This window comes from Macaca thibetana, chromosome 11 (genome assembly GCF_024542745.1).
Source record: "Macaca thibetana thibetana isolate TM-01 chromosome 11, ASM2454274v1, whole genome shotgun sequence".
Taxonomy (NCBI): Eukaryota; Metazoa; Chordata; class Mammalia; order Primates; family Cercopithecidae; genus Macaca; species Macaca thibetana.
In genome coordinates, this window is record NC_065588.1 from 91,077,031 (window position 1) to 91,099,093 (window position 22,063).

The window sequence follows — 22,063 nt, forward strand, 5'->3', positions numbered from 1 at the left end:
TTTTCTGTATCCCCACGACCAAGCCATTGGCAATTCCTATCTGCTCTGTATCCAAAATCTGTTCATCCCTCTTCATTCTGCTGCCAACTCCTTAATCCAGGCCTCCGTCACGTGTCCCCTGTGGTGACTGCCTTCGCTTCCTGACTGGCCTCCCTCTGCCCCTCCTGCCTCTCAACAACCATCTCTGCTAAAAACTAAATACCATCCCATTGCTCCCCTCCAAATGTGTCTCCACTGCATTTTAGAATTAGAAACCTGTTTACTTTCCTACTGCTGTAACAAATGATCTCAATTCAGCAGCTGGGACCAACATACATTTATTCTCTGACAGTTCTGCAGCTCAGAAGTTGAAAATCAGGGTGTTGGCAGGGCTGTGTTCCTTCTGGAGGCTTCAGAGGATAATCCAAACTCTCACCTGCTACAGCCTGCCTGCACTCCTTGGCTCACAGCCTCTTCCTCACCTTCTCTGACTCTCATCCTCCTGCCCTCCTCTTACAAGAACCTTTGTTATCACATTGGGTCCACCCAGATGGTCTCCCCATGTCAGGATCCTCCACTTACTCACAGCCGCAGCGTCCCTTCTATTATGTAAGCTAACATAGTCACACAGGCTCTGGAATGGGACACAGACATTTAGCGGGGCCTCATTCAGCCTACCACAAAAGTGAAACACAACACACACAAAAACCAGTTCCTTCCTGTGACCCACCGAGACCTACGTGCCCAGGCTTGCGCGTCTCTCTCAGCTTGTCTTCTACTGCCCTCTCCTCACTGCTACACCAGCCGCCTTCTGTCTGTTCCTTAGACATTTAAGCTCGCTGTTACCTTAGGGTCTTTACCCTTGTTGTTCTCTCCATCCAAAGTGTTCTCCCTCCAGAAGTCCACGTAGTGGTTCATTCACGAGAGCTCAAATGTCCTTCCTCACTTCCTGTCCTTCGAGATCATTTTGTCTATTCTCTTTTTTTTTTTTGAGACGGAGTCTTGCTCTGCCGCCCAGGCTGGAGTGCAATGGCCGGATCTCAGCTCACTGCAAGCTCCGCCTCCTGGGTTCACGCCATTTTCCTGCCTCAGCCTCCCAAGTAGCTGGGACTACAGGCGCCCGCCACCACGCCCGGCTAGTTTTTTGTATTTTTTATAGAGACGGGGTTTCACCGTGTTAGCCAGGATGGTCTCGAGCTCCTGACCTCGTGATCCGCCCGTCTCAGCCTCCCAAAGTGCTGGGATTACAGGCTTGAGCCACCGCGCCCGGCCCATTTTGTCTATTCTCCCTGACCATAAGCAAACTCCAAGGGAAAAGTCCTCATCTGTCTTGCTCATGCTCCACCCAGAACAGTGACTGATACACTTACCAACTTAACAGTTGTTAAAAGGATGAACTATCTAACTTCAAAATGTTAGTGATCTCTGGCTCAGTGCGGTGGCTCATGCCTGTAATCCCAGCACTTTGGGAGGCTGAGAAGGGCAGATCACCTGAGGTCAGGAGTTTGAGACCACCCTGACCAACATGGTGAAACTCCGTCTCTACTAAAAATACAAAAATTAGCCGGTCATGGTGGCAGGTACCTGTAATCCCGGCTACTCAAGAGGCTGAGGCAGGAGAATAGCTGGAACCTGGGAGGCAGAGGTTGCAGTGAGCTGAAATCGCACCACTGTACTCCAGCCTGGGCTACAGAGAGAGACTCCGTCTAGAAAAAAATATCTATCTATATATAGATATATATAAAACCCATTTTGGTTTTATAATCCATATATTTATGTAAGTACTTTTTAAACACATCAACATTTTGACCCTAGATCAGCTCTCAGGATAAGACTAAACAAGATGAAATATGATAAAAATGACTTTGGAGTATTACTTGAGACCAGGAGTTTGAGACTAGCCTGGGCAACATGGTGAGACCTTATCCCTACAAAATAATAATAACAGCCAAGTGTGACGGCTTGTGTCTGTAGTCCTAGCTATGTGGGAGCCTGAGGTGGGAGGATTGCTTGAGCCCAGGAATTCGAGGTTGTAGTGAGCTATGATCATGCCACTGCACTCCAGCCTGGGCAACAGAATAAGAAGTCTTCAAAAAAAAAAAGACTATAAAGTCTACAAAATATTGGAGAGGTGGAAATGGAGTGAGGAGATGGTGCTGAGAAAAATATGAAGAACAATTACTACATAAAGAAGACTTAGAAGGATTAATTACAGTTAACTGAAAACTCCATGTGACTTTTCAGCATGGTGCGGCTACCGAAAACATGACTTTCTGTGCACTGGAGATTCCTAAACAAAAAGAGGAAAACTGATTCTTGGACACAGTAACATGCTTTAAAATTAAAGCTAAGTTCCAACTAATCCTTAATTGTTACGGTCCTGTGTCATTTTTATATGAAGGCCATCATCACTAAGATCTGTCATTATTGAAACAGGAGTAGTGATGCTGTAAAAAGGAACAGGACAAAACTCGATCCTGTGGAAATGGTAGGGAGCAGGCCAACATCTCCCCTGTGAAGGGCAAGCAGAGATACTCAGATCCCCAGATTAACATGGCATTAAATGCTCAATTCAAGCCAAGATAGACTCTAAGGTCCAAAGGCAAATGAGGTATTCAAGAAAAAAAGCACAGGCCTCACAGGGTGAGGGGTGGGAACGGGAAGCACCATTATATTGCGCTGTGTCAGGTCTGCCATAGTGGAGGCGTGGAGGGCTCCACCTTATGAATGATTTGTATTTTATCCTAGAATGCAAAGTATGTTTCCTGTTGACTGACAAAGTACAACGCTGTTCTTCTGCAGGTGCCACTGATAGCATTCATAATATGCTTTTACGAATAATGCAATCTGGAGACATCTGAAGGATATGGCTTTTAGTCAATAAATCCAACTCTAAAAGCCCATTTTTTCAAGCTTTGCCCAACTACCTCAGCCTTCTTTAACGGAATTACTTCTGTTTTCCACAGAACGATTTCTCCTCTGATTAAGAACCACTTCAAACTATAGAAGAGATGCATATAACAGATCTGTGTATCTTTAGGACTTTTCTGATGCTAAACGGCAAACACCTGTGGGTCAGAGTTGAATTTCTTTGGACAATAGTGAAAAGCTGAGTGCCATCTCCTCCTCCCCATGTCATCTCTCTTCAGGATATGCTGAAAAACTATTTTAAAATATTATTTCAAAGGTGTCAAGTTATGAGCTAGCTGAGCTACATGTTCATGTGTCTCAGGTTTGTGTGTGTGTGTGTGTCTGTGTGTGCGCGTGTGAGGATCTCAAGAAAGCTATGGATCTTTCTGTAGAAAAATATACATGTGTATACATCCTTACAAATTAATAGTGCTCTTGGACTCCTAGTGCATGGCCAGGGATTCCAAGTTAAGAAACTTAATGTCTTATTCCATTTTGTGTTGTGTATTAGTCTGTTCTCACACTGCTCATAAAGGCATACCTGAGATGGGATAATTTACAAAAGAAAATGTTTAATGGACTCACAGTTCCACATGGCTGGGGAGGCCTCACAATCACAGCAGAAGGTAAAGGAGGAACAAAGTCACATCTTACATGGCATCAGGTAAGAAGGTGTGTGCAGGGGAAATGCCCTTTATTTTTATTTATTTTTATTTTTATTATATTTTTGTGAGATGGAGTCTAGCTCTGTCACCCAGGCTGGAGTGCAGTGGCACAACTGGAGTGCAGTGGCACAATCTCGGCTCACTGCAATCTCTGCCTCCCATGTTCAAGCGATTCTCCTGCCTCAGCCTCCCGAGTAGCTGGGATTACAGGTGCCCACCACCACACCCAGTTAATTTTTGTATTTTTAGTAGAGATGGGGTTTCACTGTGTTGGCCAGGCTGGTCTCAAACTCCTGATCTCATGATCTGCCCAGCGCGGCCTCTCAAAGTGCTGGGATTACAAGCGTGAGCCACCGCGCCCAGCCAGAAATGCCCTTTATAAAACCATCAGATCTCATGGAGACTTACTCACTAGCATGAGAATAGCATGGGAAAAACTTCCCCCCAAAACTTCTCCCATGATTCAATTACCTCCCACCAGGTCCCTCCCATGACATGTGGGGATTATGGGAGCTACATTTCAAGATGAGATTTGGGTGGGGACACAGCCAAACCATATCACGCTGCTATAAAGGAATACGCCAGGCTGGGTAATTTCTAAGGAAAAGTTTATTTGCCTCATGATTCTGCAGGCTGTATGAGAAACATGGCACCAGCATCTGCTTCTGGTGAGGGCTTCATGCTGCTTCTACCCACAGTGGAAGGTAAAGGGAGGCCGGTATGTGCAAAGATCATGCGATGAAAGAGAATGCAAGAAAAAACAGGGAAGGGCCAGACTCTTTTTAACAACCAGCTTTCAGGAGAACCAATAAAGTAAGCACTCCCACCCACCCCCAGGGAGGGCATTAATCTATTCACAAAGGATCCACCCCCATGACCCAAAAGCCTCCCATTAGGTCCCTCCTCCAACATTGGGTACCAAATTTCAACATGAGCTTCGCAGAAGACAAACATACACACTTACAGTATCTTTCTATAGTGGGTAAGTATACCTAGGGAGACTATTTTAAAGACACTCTAAAATGGCTTATGAACACCCAAGAGGCCTATTTTTCCAGCGTCTAGGTTTGTCATTGTTGAGACCTACCACAGGCACATATGACTACCTGTGGAGTCCACCCTAGATGGAGCATGCACTGGCCTGCAGATGACTGGGGTTTTTTTCAGTATAAAATGTATAAACAGATTTTGTTGTTGTTTTTGTTTTGTTTTTTGAGACAAGGTCTCACTCTGTCACTCAGGCTGGAATACAGTGGCACGATTTCGGCTCAGTGCAGCCTTGACCTCCCAACTTCAAGTCATCCTCCCACCTCAGCCTCCTAAGTAGCTGGAACTACAGATGCGCGCCACCATGCTGGCTAATTTTTGTATTTTTTTGTATCGATGGGGTTTTGCCATGTTGCCCAGCCTGATCTCAAACTCCTGGGCTCAAGCGAGCCTCCTTCCTCAGCCTCCCAAAGTGCTGGGATTACAGGCGTGAGCTACCACCACTTCCAGCTATTAACAAGTTTTTAAATTATACCCTGGATGGTCTTTGGAGAAAGAATGCAAGTATTTTAGAACAAATAAATTGGCATTGTAATGTTGTGTGCATGTGCATGTGTTTGTGCATGTGTGAGTGCCTGTGACCACTGTGTATGTTACATGTATGAGTTTATGTGAGTCTTCCCCTAAGAGATGAATCATCCATCCTTCCTGGGTCTGCCATTTCCTGGTTACCAGACAGATAATTCACTCAGGTAAGAGCCAACCTATGGGTCCTCAAGCAGTCTATCCCCTAGGAGCTCAGCTAACCTCCTCCCATCCACAACCACCCCATCTTCAGGGACGCCATCATGTTGGAGACACCTGCCCACGCTGAAGCCTTTGCAGCAGCTTTGAAAAGTTCCAATCCCTTCTTATCGCAAAGGACTAATCTGCTTCTTATCGCTAAGCTTCCTTAACTACATCCCACTGTGCGGCCTAAAGGGGATTACCAGCTGTCATGTCGCTTTTATCTTTCCACCTACCCGACAGCAGACAGGAGAGCTCAAAATGGGACAGAAATAAGAGCTGAGAGTAAAGGAATTCCCAAAGGGGCGAATCTGTGTCTCTGAGGCAATGAAAGCATCCTACACAAAATGTAAAACATGAGTCTTGGGTTTTCCTAAATTCTCCCGTCTTTTCTTGGCTGAAAGCAAGAGACCGATAAACAAGTGTCTGCCAACTGCTCGCTCTGACCAGCAAAGAAAATCAGCTGGGAAAAGAAAGTCAAATCAGGAAAGTGAGTTGAGCTTGGGCTTGCATATGGGCCAGCACGTACACACGCACATACACACACGCGCACATGTATGCACGCTCACACGCGCAGGGAGAAAGGAAAGGAAAGGCCACCACCCTTCCTGAATTTTCTGAGACGGACCTATGATTGTTCCAGACAACACAGGAACTCCTGGAAGTTCAGCTGAGGAAAGAGAATGTTTTCACTTCACAGGATCATCAGACACTCACTCTGTTTCTAGCTTTATGTGTACACAGAGGTTCACAGATAATTCTGCTGTCCTGTGGGAGCAAATGTCACTCTGCTGACCAGCACTCGAGTTTATTTTCCTAGTTCTGATATGTTTTCCAGTCATCGTGGAGACTGAGAGCACGATGGGCCGAGTAAAACAAAAGATCTTTTTATTGTGCAAGGTCAAGCGGCCCAAATCAAGCCAAATAACTTTTAACAATGTGCGTTTGTTTAAAATTTTCAATGGCTTCCCACTTCCCTAAGGATAAATTCTCAGTTCCCTAACTCGGCCTGTAAGAAGGGTGGGCCACATACTTTAATGGTCCAAATCAGGACGTTCATGAGAGTGAAAGAGAGTGCTATTAATAATAGTGCTGGGGCTGGGCTCAGTGGCTCACATCTGTAATCCCAGAACTTTGGGAGGCTGAGGCGGGCAGATTGCTTGAGCCCAGGAGTTTGGGACCAGACTGGCCAACACGGCAAAACCCCGTCTCTACTAAAAATACAAAACTTAGCCAAGTGTGGTGGCACCCACCTGTAATCCCAGCTACTTAGGAGGCTGACGTGGGAAGATGGCTTGAGACTGAGAGGTGGACGCTGCAGTGAGCTGTGATGATGCCACTATACTCCAGCCTGAGCAACAGTCTCAGAAAATAATAATAATAGTGCTAGACCACTGCCATACACAAGAGCTGTCTTCACGGAGAGACCAGACAATGGGCACCCTACCCTGAGGTATCTGGCTCTGGCTTGTGATCAACCCACTTTTCTCGCCGTCCTCTGCTCACTCTCTCCTCTAGCCACACTGGCTTCTCTCCGCTTTTTGAAAGGGGCTAGCTTTCTCCAGCCTACGGGAACTTGGCATGTCCTTTCCTTTCCCTGCTCCATGGGTTTGCAGCTTCCTCGCCTGGTTCACTCCTGCTCATCCCTTCTTCAGGTCTCAGCCTAGATGTCACCTGGGCAGGGAGGTGTCCTCTGCCCCCCAGGACAAGGCTAGCTCCCTCTTATGGGCTCCCATAGCATCCACAACACCCCTCATCACATCTGCGATGATTTAGTGCTTGCTCCTGTCTCCACAGATGCTCGGTGTTCCACCACAACGAACAAGCCACCGAGCCAGGTTTCCTCACTGACGAATCCCTGGTCCCCAGTGCAGTGCTGACCCAAGGAGGTGCTGGGTTCAAGTCCCACCACAGGCATCTCCACTCCAATGCGTTAGCACCACCACCCTTCCCCACACTGCTGTGAGTGGGGGCTGCCCTGAGTGTTCCCTTGGACCGAGGCTGCCTTCGACCTAGTCTGTCACACTGGACTGACATCAATCCACTCCGTGCTGTGCGTTCCTCCAAGGCAGAGACTGTAATTCACTCATCGAGGCACATACTGATGAGGATACTGGTGAAGGAAACACAACATCACGACCCTCATCCGAAACCTAGGGCTTAGACGTGTTTTAGAATTTAGGCTTTTTCACTTGAAAATGATCACAATATGTAATATTGCCCGTGGGGCCGGGGCAGCACCCTGCAATCTGCCACACTGATATTTCTGCAGCAAAATCGGTGAATAGTCACACTAAACGGCGACATAAAGCCTCAAAATCATCTCACATCCTTTCAGGTCAGGCTGTGCAAGTCATTTAGTTCAGATCAGGTGAGAATTTCTGCCCAAGGATGAAGAAACTTTGGTTTTCAATAGCTTTTAAATTTTAGAATTATGGGCAGGGCATGGTGGCTCACGTCTGTAATCTCAGCACTTTCGGAGGTTGAGGTGGTCAGGTCATTGGAGGTCAGGAGTTCGAGACCAGCCTGGCCAACATGGTGAAACCCTGGCTCTAAAAAAAAATACAAAAATCAGCCAGGTGTGGTGGCACATAGCTGTGTCCCAGCTACTCAGGAGGCTGAAGTGGGAGGCTCATTTGAGCCTGAGAGGTTGAGGCTGCAATGAGCCAAGATCATGCTACTGCATTCCAGCCTGGGCAACAGAGAGAGACTCTGACTCAAAAAAAAAAAATTAGAATTGTGAAAAAGGACTGTGGACTTGTAAGAGCTGACATTTCATTAACATTTATATGCCAGGCACTACTTGAGGTTTACATACATATTATATGTCATTTAATCCTCAAAACAGTCCTACAAAGTAAGTATTATGCTTTTGCTTATTTTTCAGATAAAGAAACCAAGGCATAGAGACTATAATGAACACTCAGAGAGTAAGCAGCAGAGTATAACACTGGACGCATGACCCACAGCAGGTGTTCAATGATTTCTAAATAAATGACAGGACGCTGTGAGTGTGCATGTGTTACGCATAGTGCGGTAGGCTCGAAGCAGTTATGCAGGTAGACTGCTGAGGTGGCCTTGCCAGTTCCTATGGAACCGTCTGCCTCAATTGCCTCTTCCAGGCATAGCTTCAAGCCCAGCTTGATGTTTACAAACACGACATGACCATACGGCCCAGCCTCCTGGACACAGAAGACTGCAGCAGGGGCAGGCTCCTGACCCGTGTTTGGGCAATCATAGCGATTCCCTAAGACTTAGGAACTGGAACCACAAAGTCATTTTCTTTCTTGGTCTCTGGACTCTAAAACATAAACATGTTTCAGAGAAAAACAACGAACAAACATATAGCATCTATATGTTTGTACCTATATTTAGGTTAAAACCTAAATACCCAAATACAGCCTGACATATTCTAACAAGTAGCTTATGTTGTCTAATTTTTCCCCTTAAATAAAACATTGACTAGCACACAGGAACTACTAGGACAGTTAGGACTGCTTCTGCTGCTGAAATGTAACTGATCCTTAGGAGTCATTTGGTAATTAAATTATTCAACCCATGTTTACTGTGTACCTACTATGAGCCAGAAACTCTGCGAAGCAGATGGTAAACAAGACAGATGTGGTTCACGTCCTCTCAGATCATACAGTTGTAGTGGAAAGTAACACTACAGTGTGAGTGTTATGATCCGTGGGGAACAAAGAGAATTCAGAGCTGTAGGTTTAAACCAATTAGTCATTGAAACTGAAGTGGAACAAAAATTACACTGTTTATGACTTGTTCGATCGCAACAAATTCTTATCGTAAAGTTGAATGATTATGAAGAATTACTGACATAAAATAAATACTAAATGTATAAATAAAGTCTTATATAAATAATACTAAAACTATAAAGTCTTCATATACATATTGAGTCATTCTAACAATCATATATCGAGCATGGACCATCCAGTCTCACCATGATTAACAGAATATTAATAAGATTTGCATATATATTATGAATGTCTGATTAAACCACTTGATAGTGAAAAACTAAGTGGTTTTCAGAAAACACTCAATCCAACCAATACCTTTTGCCGGTTTAACGCCAGGGCTAGCCTAATTAAAACTACATTCTGCAGGAAGCACTTTGCAAAAATATTAGAATATATTTGAAGTTTGCAAGCTAAAAGGGCAACACTAAAAGGATTTCAGCAGTAGTAAATAGGATGAGTAGCTACGGTGATAGAAACACATTTGATGTAATATATGAGAGGCGCTATTAACTCTGAGTGCATTAACCTTCCTTCGCTCCTTTCTTCCTCATTAGCGTAACCCCAATTTTGTTCAGGTTACTAAGATGCCCTGCTAAATATACTCTTTCCTGACCTCTCTTGAAATCACAGATGGCCTGTATCATAGTTCTGGTGAATAAAACCTAAATAAAAATCTGTTTTGAGTTTCTTTTCTTTTTTTTTTTTCTGTGACAGAGTCTCGCTCTGTCACCAGGCTGGAGTGCAGTGGTGCCATCTCGGCTCACTGCAATCTCTGCCTTCAGGGTTCAAGCAGTTCTCCTGCCTCAGCCTCCCAAATAGCTGGGACTACAGGCACATGCCACCATACCCAGCTAGTTTTTGTATTTTTAGTAGAGACTGGGTTTAGTAGAGACTATGTTAGCCAGGATGGTCTCAATCTCTTGACCTCACGATCCACCAGCCGTGGCCTCCCAAAGTGTTGGGATTACAGGCAGAAGTCACTGTACCTGGCCAAGTTTCTTAATAAAAGGAGGCAGAGTTGGTGAGAGGAATCCGTTCCCTACCCTTCTTCTCTTCCATGCAGACATGAGCTGCAGCCACCATGCTGTCACCATGGGGACAAAAGCCAACACACCACGTAGCCCTGATGAAGCCCAGAACCCCGCCTACCACTAGATTTTGTGTCATATGAGAAAAAAATGCCCCTGTTTGCCTAAACCACTATTCTTTGATTTTTCTGTTATTTGCAACCAAACATTCCTAATAAGGTAGTGCAAGACAGAAGGCTGTACTTAAAATGCTTGAACCTTGGGCAACCGTAGCTATAGAGACTGAGAATTCTGTGCAGTGAGACACTTGGCACAGATACCAGGAAGTAGGCCATCCATGGTGAAGCAGTGTAAAATATTGATCATTGTAGAACACCAAATCAGGGCTGTGGTAGAAGCTGGTGCTTGTTTACTCAATATACACTCTCCATATTCTTCCTCATCAACAGAGTCCTGCATTTGTTCCCATGGTGGGCACCCACATGTCCTTTCCTAGCCCCAGGGCAAGTCCCATTTCAGGCATCTAGGCAAAGCCTAGTAGAAGACAGGAAGGGCAGTGCTCTGCCAACTGTGTAGACAGTGACGCTCCCTCCAGCTCCCACCATACATTCAGGAGATTTCAATATGGAATACAGATCTAACGTGTGACTATCTCTTTGGCATGTTTAATGACATTGTCGGCCCCTTCAGGACTTTTTTGGTTTGGGGTAGAAGTAGGTGTACAGGTACCTGGTATATCTGATACAGGGTTATTACTATTCTTGAACTCAAGTATAGTTGTTCTTTTTTTTTTTTAATTTTTTGAGTTAAGAGTTCTCATTTTATTTTGTTTTGCAGCATAATATTCCTTTTCTTAGCTTTCCTATGACTTTACTTAGCAACCTTTGCTAAAAGAAATACAATATATGACAGACTACTTTGAAGACACATACATTGGATACCTAAAATCAACAAAAGCAGAGAGGTATGGCATAATCTTTTTCATTTGTTATGTGTTGTTCCTCGAGTCAAACTAATCATCTTAATGGCAGAAGCTAAAGCAAAATGATCCTCATGTTAACTTTTAGGAAATTATATCCTTCAAAGTACATTTTAAATAATAATAATAATTACTATTATTAACAATAATAGTGCAGTGGTACAATCTCAGCTCACTGCAACCTCCGCCTCCCAGGCTCAAAAGATCCTCCCTCCTCAGCCTCCCTAGTAGCTGGAACTATAGGTGCATGCTACCACGCCCGGCTAATTTTTGTAGTTTTTATAGAGATGAGGTCTTGCTGTGTTGCCCAGGCTGGTCTTGAAATCCTGGGCTCAAGCAATCCACCCGCCTTGGCCTCCCAAAGTGCTGGGATTACAGGCATGATCTACCACACTCAGCCTGTTTAAGTACTTTTGCGAACTGGATAAGTTTTAAAAATCATTATTTAAAATTTTGGCAACCTCAAATTTCCACGCTCTGGTACAAAATTACACTTTTTGCTCACTTTCATCTTTGGCTGCCTTATGAAAGTTTGCTGCTTAACAGAGCAAAGCACCAGTGATTGGTCCAGAGAAGAACATCTCACCAGGCAGCCAGCATGGATGAAAAATTATGGTGAACAATTTACACTGAAGTAGTAACGATTACCTGCTGCATTAGGTACAAGGTTTACAGGACAAAGTAATGTTTTAATTTAATAGCAGTGGTTACTTACATGATATCTTGAGTGAATTTAATAAAAAACAATTCATTATATCCAAATTACCATTTCAACATGTAAGTATCGGAAAAATTACTAATGAGATAGTTTCCATTTCTTTGAAGGCTTACAAAGACTTCAGAATTCAGTGTGTGTTTTGTACTTATAAAACATCTTATTCCAAGAGTTAAATTTTTATTAGACATAGTTGAGATATGTTAGATTTCATAAAACTTACATTTATAAGAGTAGTTTCACATACCTAAATTGTTTGAAACATATTTAAAAGTTTCCATAGCTGAACTATCAATAAATCACTTTTCTCTTATATTTGCATCTACTTTGACAATTCTTTATCTTAGCAAAAGCATATCAACTTGAAAACTGTATCTGTCCAAGTATATTTAAATAGCATATTTTAATTTAAAATTATTAATATCAAATTCAAATTTGAGTTGAAAAGCAACTCTCTAAATTTATCAATATAAATAAGTGTTTCTTTTCTTTTTTTTTTTGAGACGGAGTCTCGCTCTGTCGCCCAGGCTGGAGTGCAGCGGCACGATCTCGGCTCACTACAACCGCCACCTCCCGGGTTCATGCTATTCTCCTGTCTCAGCCTCCCAAGTAGCTGGGATTACAGGCACCCACCAACGTGCCTGGCCACTTTTTGCATTTTTAGTAGAGACAGGGTTTCACCATGTTGGCCAGGCTGGTCTCAAACTCCTGACCTCGTGATCCACCCACCTTGGCCTCCCAAAGTCCTGGGATTATAGGCATGAGCCACCATACCCGGCCCTTTTTTGACCTTTTATTTTAGGTTCAGGGGTACATGTGCAGGTTTGCTACATAGGTATTTGTGTGTCACTGGGGTTTGGTGTATAGATTATTTAATCACCCAGGTAATAAGCATAGTACCTGATAGGTAGTTTTTCAATCCTCTCTCTCTTCCCACCCTCCACCCTCAAGTAGACCTGGCATCTGCTGTTCCCTTCTTTGTGTCCACATGTACTCAGTGTTTAGCTCCTACTTGTGAGAACATGCAGTGTTTGGTTTTCTGTTCCTGTGTTAGTTAGCTTAGAATAATGGTCTCCAGCTCCATCCATGTTACTGCAAAGGACATGAGCTCATTCTTTGTTATGGCTGTGTAGTATTCCATGGTGTATACGCATCACATTTTCTTTATCCGGTCTAACATTGCTTGGCATTTAGGCTGATTCCATGTCTTTGCTGCTGCAGCTTTTTAAACAGATACCATAGAGATAAGTATATTGCCCCTGAATATAATGATCTCTTCCCTTTATAATTTGAGAAGTGGTCTATACTTTTGTACTCTTATATTAAGGCTTCATTTGTAAGTAATAAAGTCTAACTTTTTAAAAAAGAAAAGAAAGCATGAAAGGGAATCTTAGACAGCAGGGCACATTCAGAAACTGCTAATGGGTCACAAAGGCTATAGAGAAAGCAAGAGATTAAGACAGGCAGGTGGGCAATGGAGAGTTTTGTATATCTCCAGTTTTGCACATCAAAGTGTGACTTTTATCCCAGGAGCAATGAGGAGCCACTAAAGGATTTTAAACAAGGGACTGACATAACCAGATTCTTTATATAGGAAGATTAAATGGGCTGCACTATGGGGAAGCAAATTACAAGGTGCCACAGGAGTCTAGTACAAGACAGTAATGAATGATGCAGGCCTGAATTAAGGCCACAGCACCTTTCAGAGGTGTTTAGGAGGTAACGGGGAAAGGGTCTGGTGACAGACTGGTTTTCTTAGGTGTAGAACGAGAAGGAGTGAAAGTGACTCCCAGATGTGACGGGGTGGCTGATGATGCCATCCACAGAGGCGGGGAATGCAGGAGGCTCAGGTGAATGGGAGTGGCAGGAAGGGGTGAGAGACACAAGGCACATTCAGTGTTTTGCACTTGGGACATCTCATGGAGATGATCACCAGACAACAGAATCTATAGGTCACGTACTCTGATCTGAGCAGTAACTATAATTTGAATGCAAATAGCAATTGAAGTCATGGGACTCCATGAGATCATCTAAAGAAAATGAAAAATTGGGAAGATGCATGAGTGAAACTATAGAAAATACTAATATCAGGGATGGATGAAGGCAGCAGCATCCACAAACAGAAAACTGGAGCCAGGTGTTGTGGCACATGCCTATGGTTCCTGCTACTTGGGAGGCTGACACAGGAGGATCTCTTCAGTCCAAGAGCTCAAGGCTGTCGTGACCACACCTGTGAATAACTACTGCACTCCAGCCTGGGCAGCATAGCCAGACCCTGCTTCTAAAAAGAAAAGAAAAAAAGAAGAAAAGAAAAGAAAGAAAAGGGGAGAGACAGCGAGAGAGAGAGAGAGAGAGAGAGAGAGAGAAGAAAAAGAAAGAAAAAAAAAGAAAGAAAGAAAGAGAGAGAGAGAAAGAGAGAGAAAGAAAAGAAATAGCCAGAGAGGAAAACCATAGGGGAGGTGGAGTGGGAGCAGGGTGGGAAGGCCAGGGGAGAGGGCTGTAAGGGCTAAGTAGCCTGCAGTGCTCAATGCTACAGAACTCAGTTCATGCTGACCTAAGGGATTCTCTTCCCCAAGGCACGTGGGCTTTGCCCCCCACCGTGTGTACATGTGATCCTGCTTCCCTGGCCATAGTTAATTCATCAAGGGGTGATCATTGACCCAAGTAGCATAGAAACCTTCCCTAGGCTGAGCTCTTAAAAGGCAAAGGTGGGCCAGACCTAGAATATGTGGAATGTCACCTGCTCCTGCCACGTGGATTAGAAGCAGACAGAGAAAGGGGAAAGATGAGCAGGGACAGCCAGGAACAATCTTGGTCCAGGAAAGACACCCTGTATTCTGATAAATGACTCTTTTCTGCTGCAGCTGGTTCCAGTTGTTTTTTCTTACTTGGAACTATAAAAGTCCCAAAATACATCCAACAAGAGAGACAGAAATATAAAGAGCTGTATTAGCTGACAGAATGAAACGTGCTGAATGGGGACATAAGATGGGGCTGTGGGAGCTCAGGAGCAGGGGAGAGTCATTCCAGCTGGGCGGAGGGAATGCCTCCAGACAGGAGGCAGCACCTGAGCTGGCACTTTAAGGATGAGGTGGGTTTTATGGGGAAAGAAAGGAAAGGGTGCACTCTAGCCAAAGGAAGAGCACCAGAAAAGCAGAGAAGCATGAGAGTAAATGGAGCATTAGGGAAGTGGAGGCAGCAGCTGTGCCTCTGACAGTTTCCTGGTCTGGTTAACTCCAACATGCCTTTCAGGACCCTAGGAAGCCTTCCTGCCCTCCCATAGAACCTGGCCACCCCATCACAGCCTCTCCCACACTGTATCAAAATGCCCCGTTGACTGATCTGCATCCCACACCAGACCTGAGGCACTGCATCTATTGATCTTTGTATGTCCTGTGCCTGGCCGAAGGCAGGGCTCCATACAGACTTGATCAGCTCAAACCATCTCCATTCAACCAGTGCATTCAGAGGAGGGAAAGCCATGGGAGACTGAGAAGGGGGTTTAGGGACCTGTTCTAAGGACCAGGAGTGGCAGGAAGGCGCTATTCAGGGTTAGCTTGTGACGACTTGCAGGTATGGGAACGATAAGACGATTAACACTTTTTAAAAACTATAGTAAAGCATACATCACAATTTAAACCATTTTTAAAAGGGATGGGTCTCCCTATGTTGCCGTGAACTCCCAGGCATAAGCAATTCTCTTGCCCTAGCCTCCAGAGTAGCTGGGACTATAGGTGCACGCCACTGCATCCAGCTTCTATGAACCCTCTTTTTTTTTTTTTTTTTTTTTTTTTTTTTTTGAGACGGAGTCTCACTCTGTTGCCCAGGCTGGAGTGCAATGGTGCGATTTTGGTTCACTGCAACCTCTGACACCCAGTTTCAAACGATTCTCCCATCCAGAGTAACTGGGATTACAGGTGCCTGCCACTGCGCCCAGCTCATTTTTGTATTTTTAGTAGAGACAGGGTTTCACCATCTTAACCAGGCTGGTCTTGAACTCCTGATCTCGTAATCTGCCCACCTCAGCCTCCCAAAGTGTTGAGATTACAGGCGTGAGCCACCGCGCCCAGCCCATGTGAACCATTTTTAAGTGTACAGTTCAGTGGCATTACACTGATATACAGCCATCATCCCAAACTGAAATTCTGGACCCATTAAACAACAACTCTCTATCCCGTCTCCTCAGGCCCTGGCAATCACCACTCTCCTTTCTGTCTCTGGGAATTTTATTCCCCTCAGGTACCTTATATAAGTGAGATCACCCAGTATCTGCCCTTTCAAAAACAATTTACATTTAAATGTGTTTTCAACTGTAAACATTTACCAAGTATTGTCACTTCCTCCCCCGTGAGGCAGGCAGGGCAGAAACTATTGGTCTGGGTTTGGAGGCCCAGGGAGCCGAGGTTCAGGAAGGTTCAGAGATCTGTCCAAGCCTACGGCACATAAGATACCAGGCCTATCTGACGCCCACACACTCCTCGGAGGCTGGTACAGAATCTGAATGCATCTGGATAGGCGGAGGGCCACGACCACAACTCTCAGCCCACACCAGGCAATCTTCCTGTGCCCACAGGCATGGTTTGAACACTTCACGGCAGATTGGCAATCAGAACAGGAAATAATCAATGCAGTAGGGTGAAGCTAAAGGAGAAGGATTCAACCTAAGGACACTCAGCCAGAGGCCAGGATATATCTATCTATGGTTGGGTGCAGAGATGGCTGGAGAGAAGACCTTAGTGTTTAATTACTCTTTATCTATGGCCATGACTAAATGTTTGGCTAATCAGGGACATGGCTCAGGGAGGTCAAAGTCATTGCCAGCATGAATTATCGATCTGCACACTTGTTTGGAGTCCACTGGAATAGGCAGCATAGTCGAGTAACAGTGGAAGGTGCTAAATGATTAATCCTCTTCGTGCTTGAGACCCCCAGCTCTTGGGTGGGCCTTCTTCATACTGAACATCAGGGGAAAGATCTTCTTTTCCACACTCAGGTCAAAAGGTCTGCTCACTTTTTTTTCCTGCATAATAATGGTTGACACTAATGACCTATTTGCAAACTGCCAAGAGACTGTAGGGTTTCTTCACGTTTGTTTTCTGGAATCAGAAATGGTTCAAACTGTGCATTACCTACTAAATCAATGTACTGCAGAAAGCTCTTAGTGAGCCTGAAGAAAATGAGTGATATGCATTTTGTTCTCATCAATACTTACTAAAATAATTTATTAGGTGTTTACATTGTTGGATGAGACAAAGTTATCAGACTGGAATAAAACTTGGTTTTCCTCTGCTATCCTGCTTAGGAGAAAAGAGAGGCTCAAATGAGGATTGGGTTAGCTATAGAAATATAAGCTAGCCTTTCTTTGCACATAAGTATAATGTGAATACATTTTCTGCCCCATTACAGGATTAATAATTACTGAGTGCCTACTACATGCTGGCTCCTTGCATACATATCCTCATTTCATCATCACAACAACCCCGTGTAGGAAACACTATTATTTTCCCATTTATAGATTAGGAAACTCAGGCACAGACAGGATAAGGTTGAGCAGCATCCAAGGTTCCACAGGTAGCAAGTGTCTGGATCCTTACAGGAACCTACAGACTAAAAGAGCACAGAACCCATAAAAAGGAGACACTTATGATACAGCGTGCTAAGTGTAAGGACAGAAACGAGTGCAGGGACCTGGGGACAAAAAGAAAGGCTATATTTAGCCTGGAAAAGCTTTCTGGATAAGATTATGTACATGACTTATTTTTTGAAAGGTATTATTAATATACAACAAAATGCACAGATGTTAAGTATTCAGTTTCATAAGTTTCAACAACTGCATACGTTTGTGTAGCCACCATCAAAAACAAGGTTTAAAACACTTCCTTCACCCCCAGAAAGTTCCAGCATATCCCTTTCTTGTCAATCCCTCCCGCCTCTCCAATTTCTGAATTCTTTCATGACAGGTTAGTGTTGTGTGTTCTTGGACTTCATAAAAACAGAATCTTCTGACGTACACTTTTGTCCTGGCTTCTTTCGCTGAGCTGAACCTTAAACAATGAACAACCCTTTAGCTGAGCAAAGGGCCAGTGTAAAGCAGATGCAGGGAGGTGAGAGGCGGCCTGGAGCCAGGGTATTGGGCAGGAGGTAATGGGGTGGGAAGGAAGACAAGGGGAGGGACTGAGGACCCTGAGTTTTAATCTAAGAGGGCTTTGATTTTATTCCATGGGCAAAGGGGAGCTAATGAAGGCTTAAAGCAGCTACAGATACACCATTTTGCACTTATAATATCTCAAACTCAATAGTCTTAGGACAAGGTTTTTAGTGATCCCCATTTTTTGGAGTCATTTTATTTTTATTATTATTAAACAACAACATTGTCATGTTTTCTTGAATACTGACAATTTGAAATTTAATTTATTCATGAAAATAAATCTGGAAAAAACCTCAAAGAGGCTAATTTCCAGCCATAATTTAAAAAAAACAAACACAGCCCCAATTGAACTTTAGATTTAAATTCTTTGAACTTTATCCCCAAGACTCCCAATTTTGTCCTCCTAGATGCACCAAGACTAAACAACATCCTTTGTTAATGGTAGAAAATAAACAGCTTCACAGGAAACAAGACTTCATCACACAATAATTTATAGACTTGTGAATGATCCCCATTTTCAAGTAAAATTTTCTAGCTGGTAAGTTGGGATTCAAACCCAGACTGACTCCAAATATCCTGCTTTTTCCACCCAGAGAAAGCTTTAAAAATAAGGAGAGAAAAGCCAGCATAAGGTATGAAGAGCTGCCTGAGAAAGGCAATGAGGAGGCTGCAGAAAAGGAAAAGTTACTCAGTGCATATGGCAATGGAACTGAACGGGGCTGACCCGCAGGGAAGGCAGAAGGCAGGAATCCTGGCAAATCCAGGGTGAGCAGGAGCCAGGCAGTTCCTGGCACTCCTGCTTCTCTTCTTTCAGGCACTGCTAATGACTCCACTGAACATGAGCATGACAGGCTCGCTCAGGTGGAACAAACTTAAAGAGATGCAGCCCTCTCTTATTTTCCCGGATTCTCTTAGCAAGCAACTTCAAACCTGTTTGTATGCCGCCCTTATATTGCATTAAGCCAACTCTCCACTCACCAACTATACTCTACAACCTTACAGATGGGTTAAAAAAGAATCTCCAGGATTACTAAAAACTATATCAAATTCATATTTACTGAAGATTTTTAAACCGATTTACCTTTTTATCCTTCCCACTGCATTTCTTCACAGCATTCCTGCTACAATTAACCAAACAAAGGTAACACTCAGAGTCAGTTTCTAGAAAACATCTTCAGAATTACACCTTCTCTTACTGCAAACTTAAAATCTGCTCCAAAATGTGATAAAAAGTAATAGTGAGGAAAAGGAGGGCTAATAATATGTTTCAATTAAAAACTTGAAAAACAATTGAATTTGTCTATGTCACACGATTTAGTGACATTCTGGAGATGAACAGAACATCACGAGGCCCAAGAGCTCAAGAGAAAGGCAGTCTGGTAATATAACATGCAGAAAAAAAGAGCTGAAGAAAGTCTAGGACATGCAAAAACCCTATTAAGCTTTCCTAACTTTATTTAACCATAATGCCTATTTTCCAGGAAAAATATTAGCACCACACACCTTCAGATATGCTTTGGGAAAGGTCGCAATTGTTTTCTTGTGCCTGGAAAGCTTCCCTGCCTTGTCTTTTTGCACTCCTCTTCCTAGTTAGCACCTTTTTCCTTTTTCTATCTCTGCTTGGAATTACTTCTTTATGGAGACCTTCCTAGAAACATACCCATCCCAAGACCCCACCCCCAAAGGCCAGATTCGTACCCCTTCTATGTTCCCAAGCCTGCTCATCACAGCAGGAACCCCTCTGTGTTATAACTGCTTGTTTACTCCTCAGCCTCCTGAGCCTATGCGAACTTTTTCAAGTGAAGGACGATGTCTTGTCCACCATTATATTCCTAGTACCTAAAACAATGTCTGACAATAAATGTTCAATAATCAATTGACAAGTGACTGACTGAGCATCCAATGAAGTGTCAACCTAAATAACAGACAAAGAGGGAGACTCAAATAATACTTATTTGGGAGTTATACTGCAATGGGAATATGCATGGATATATTCAGGGAGGTCAAAGGAAGACAAGGATTTTTAAAGGAAAAATGAGGAAGATTCCATAATTTTTTTGAGACAATTATCCTTGGCCACCAGGATCATTAACAAAAGTGACATCAGTCCAAGGTTAGACGGGGGGTTGCTGGGCAGATGTCCGCAAAGAAGTATTTTTTGTATGTGTCAAGTTGCAAGGGTCTTTGTGCAAGGTTGTGTTTCTGCAGTCTTTTGTGACAGTTCTCATGCATGAGAACCCTTCATTCATGGCCTTCCCTGGCTCCATTTTTCAGAGTTTTGACATAAATGACTCCATTTTGATTCTGACAGCTTTCACAGCCAACATACCTTAGAGGTCAACAGTTTGAATGGGAGAAGACATTTATCATCTGTCAGGGAACGCCAAGCACAACACAGAAGGAAGAGGAGGAAGTTAGGACGTGGTTGGTTAGGAGGATTTAAACGGCCATACTCAATTTGGAATAGGTCCCAAAGTAAAGAAATGATATTTAAAAAAAAAAAAAAAAAAAAAGAAAGAAAGAAAAAAGAAAAAGTATAGCAGGAATCCCTTTACTGGGAACTGGGACACCTGGGGCCTGGCCAAGCTCTGCCTCTCACTGGATATGGGACTTGGGACAAGTTCCTTGTCACTTGATTCTCAATTATGTGTGAAATATAGAGGTAAGCAAAACAAAAATTTTAAATGTCTTTTTGTATGTCTTGAGGTAACATTTAATAAAACCATCTTTCATTGTTTCTTAAAATCAAAGTGACATGTGCTCGTGCTATGGTTTGAATGTGTCCCTCAAAAGTTCCTTTTGCCATGTATTGGCCACTTAATCCCCCTGCCCTGGTGAATGGATTAATGGCAGCTCTGACTTCAAGAATGAATTAATGTTGCTATCGAGAGAGTGGGTTACTGTGAGTGAATGTGTTACCAATGTGGGCTCTCTCTGGCTGTCCTGCTCTTGCCCTCTTCCATGTTATGACACAGCAGGAAGGCCCTCACCAGATGCCAGTGCCATGCTCTTGGACTTCAGCCTGCAAAACGGTGAGCTAAATAGACTTCATTATTTCTTTATAAATTACCCAGTCTGTGGTATTCTATTATAGCAACAAAAAACAAAGATAGCTCACTCTATAGAATTTTTTTTAAATAAAGGAGAGATAATCCTATAATCTCACTCATGATCCCATCACCCAGAGCTTCAGGGCTTTTAAGGTGGTTGATAGGGAGTTAGAGAGTCATTTTAACTCTGCATTATATAAAACATTGAAAATATGAAACAAGAAAATGAATAACCAGGAATAAAATTTTGGAGTATTTCCCTCTAGTTTTATTTATTTATTTGTTTGTTTATTACTTTTATTTTTTTTTTGACACGGATTCTCGCTCTGTCACCCAGGCTGGAGTGCAGTGGCACCATCTCGGCTCACTGCAAGTTCACGTCATTCTCCTGCCTCAGCCTCCCGAGTAGATGGGACTACAGGCACCCGCCACCACGCCTGGCTAATTTTTTTGGTATTTTTAGTAGAGACAGGGTTTCACTGTGTTAGGCAGCATGGTCTTGATCTCCCGACCTCGTGATCTGCCTGCTTCAGCCTCCCAAAGTGCTGGGATTACAGGCGTGAGCCACCGCGCTTGGCCATTTCCTTCTAGTTTTTAAAAATTCATGTGATTACCCGTTTTACTTTATACACTTCAATGGGATCACAAACTACATTCTTCACTTAACATTGGAGAGCAGACCCTGTGAGTCAGCTGACCCAATGCTCATTTCCAACCCTCATCTCCCTTGCCTGCCTATACTCTACAGATGTGAAAAGCTATATACTCACTTTATTAACATCCTTTGCAACCAGCTGTGACCATGTGACATAGTTTTAGCTGATAAGATACAAAGACGTGTCAGCTAGGGAACTCTCAAAACAGTTTTGCTTTCCTGAGTAAAGGTAGAGAAGCCGTAGTTGCCACCCCCTACTCCCTCTCTACTTTGGTAGTGAACTGGACACCTGTAGCTGCAGCAGGCCTCTCTTGACCACGGGGTGTCAAGCATTAGAAAGTTCATGGGAATAGCAGAGATGTTGGTGCTGATGTTGCTGAACCAACTGAGCCAACCCCAGAAGCTG

General features: G+C 43.6%; 2 protein-coding genes across 7 annotated transcripts in view; one reads left to right on the top strand and one right to left on the bottom strand.

Annotated features, from left to right (window-relative positions):
* The window catches only part of TMCC3 (transmembrane and coiled-coil domain family 3), a 308,376-nt gene that overhangs the window by 161,366 nt on the left and 124,947 nt on the right, over positions 1–22,063 (bottom strand). The gene's annotated exons all lie outside the window — the stretch shown is intronic.
* The window catches only part of METAP2 (methionyl aminopeptidase 2), an 817,888-nt gene that overhangs the window by 28,350 nt on the left and 767,475 nt on the right, over positions 1–22,063 (top strand). The gene's annotated exons all lie outside the window — the stretch shown is intronic.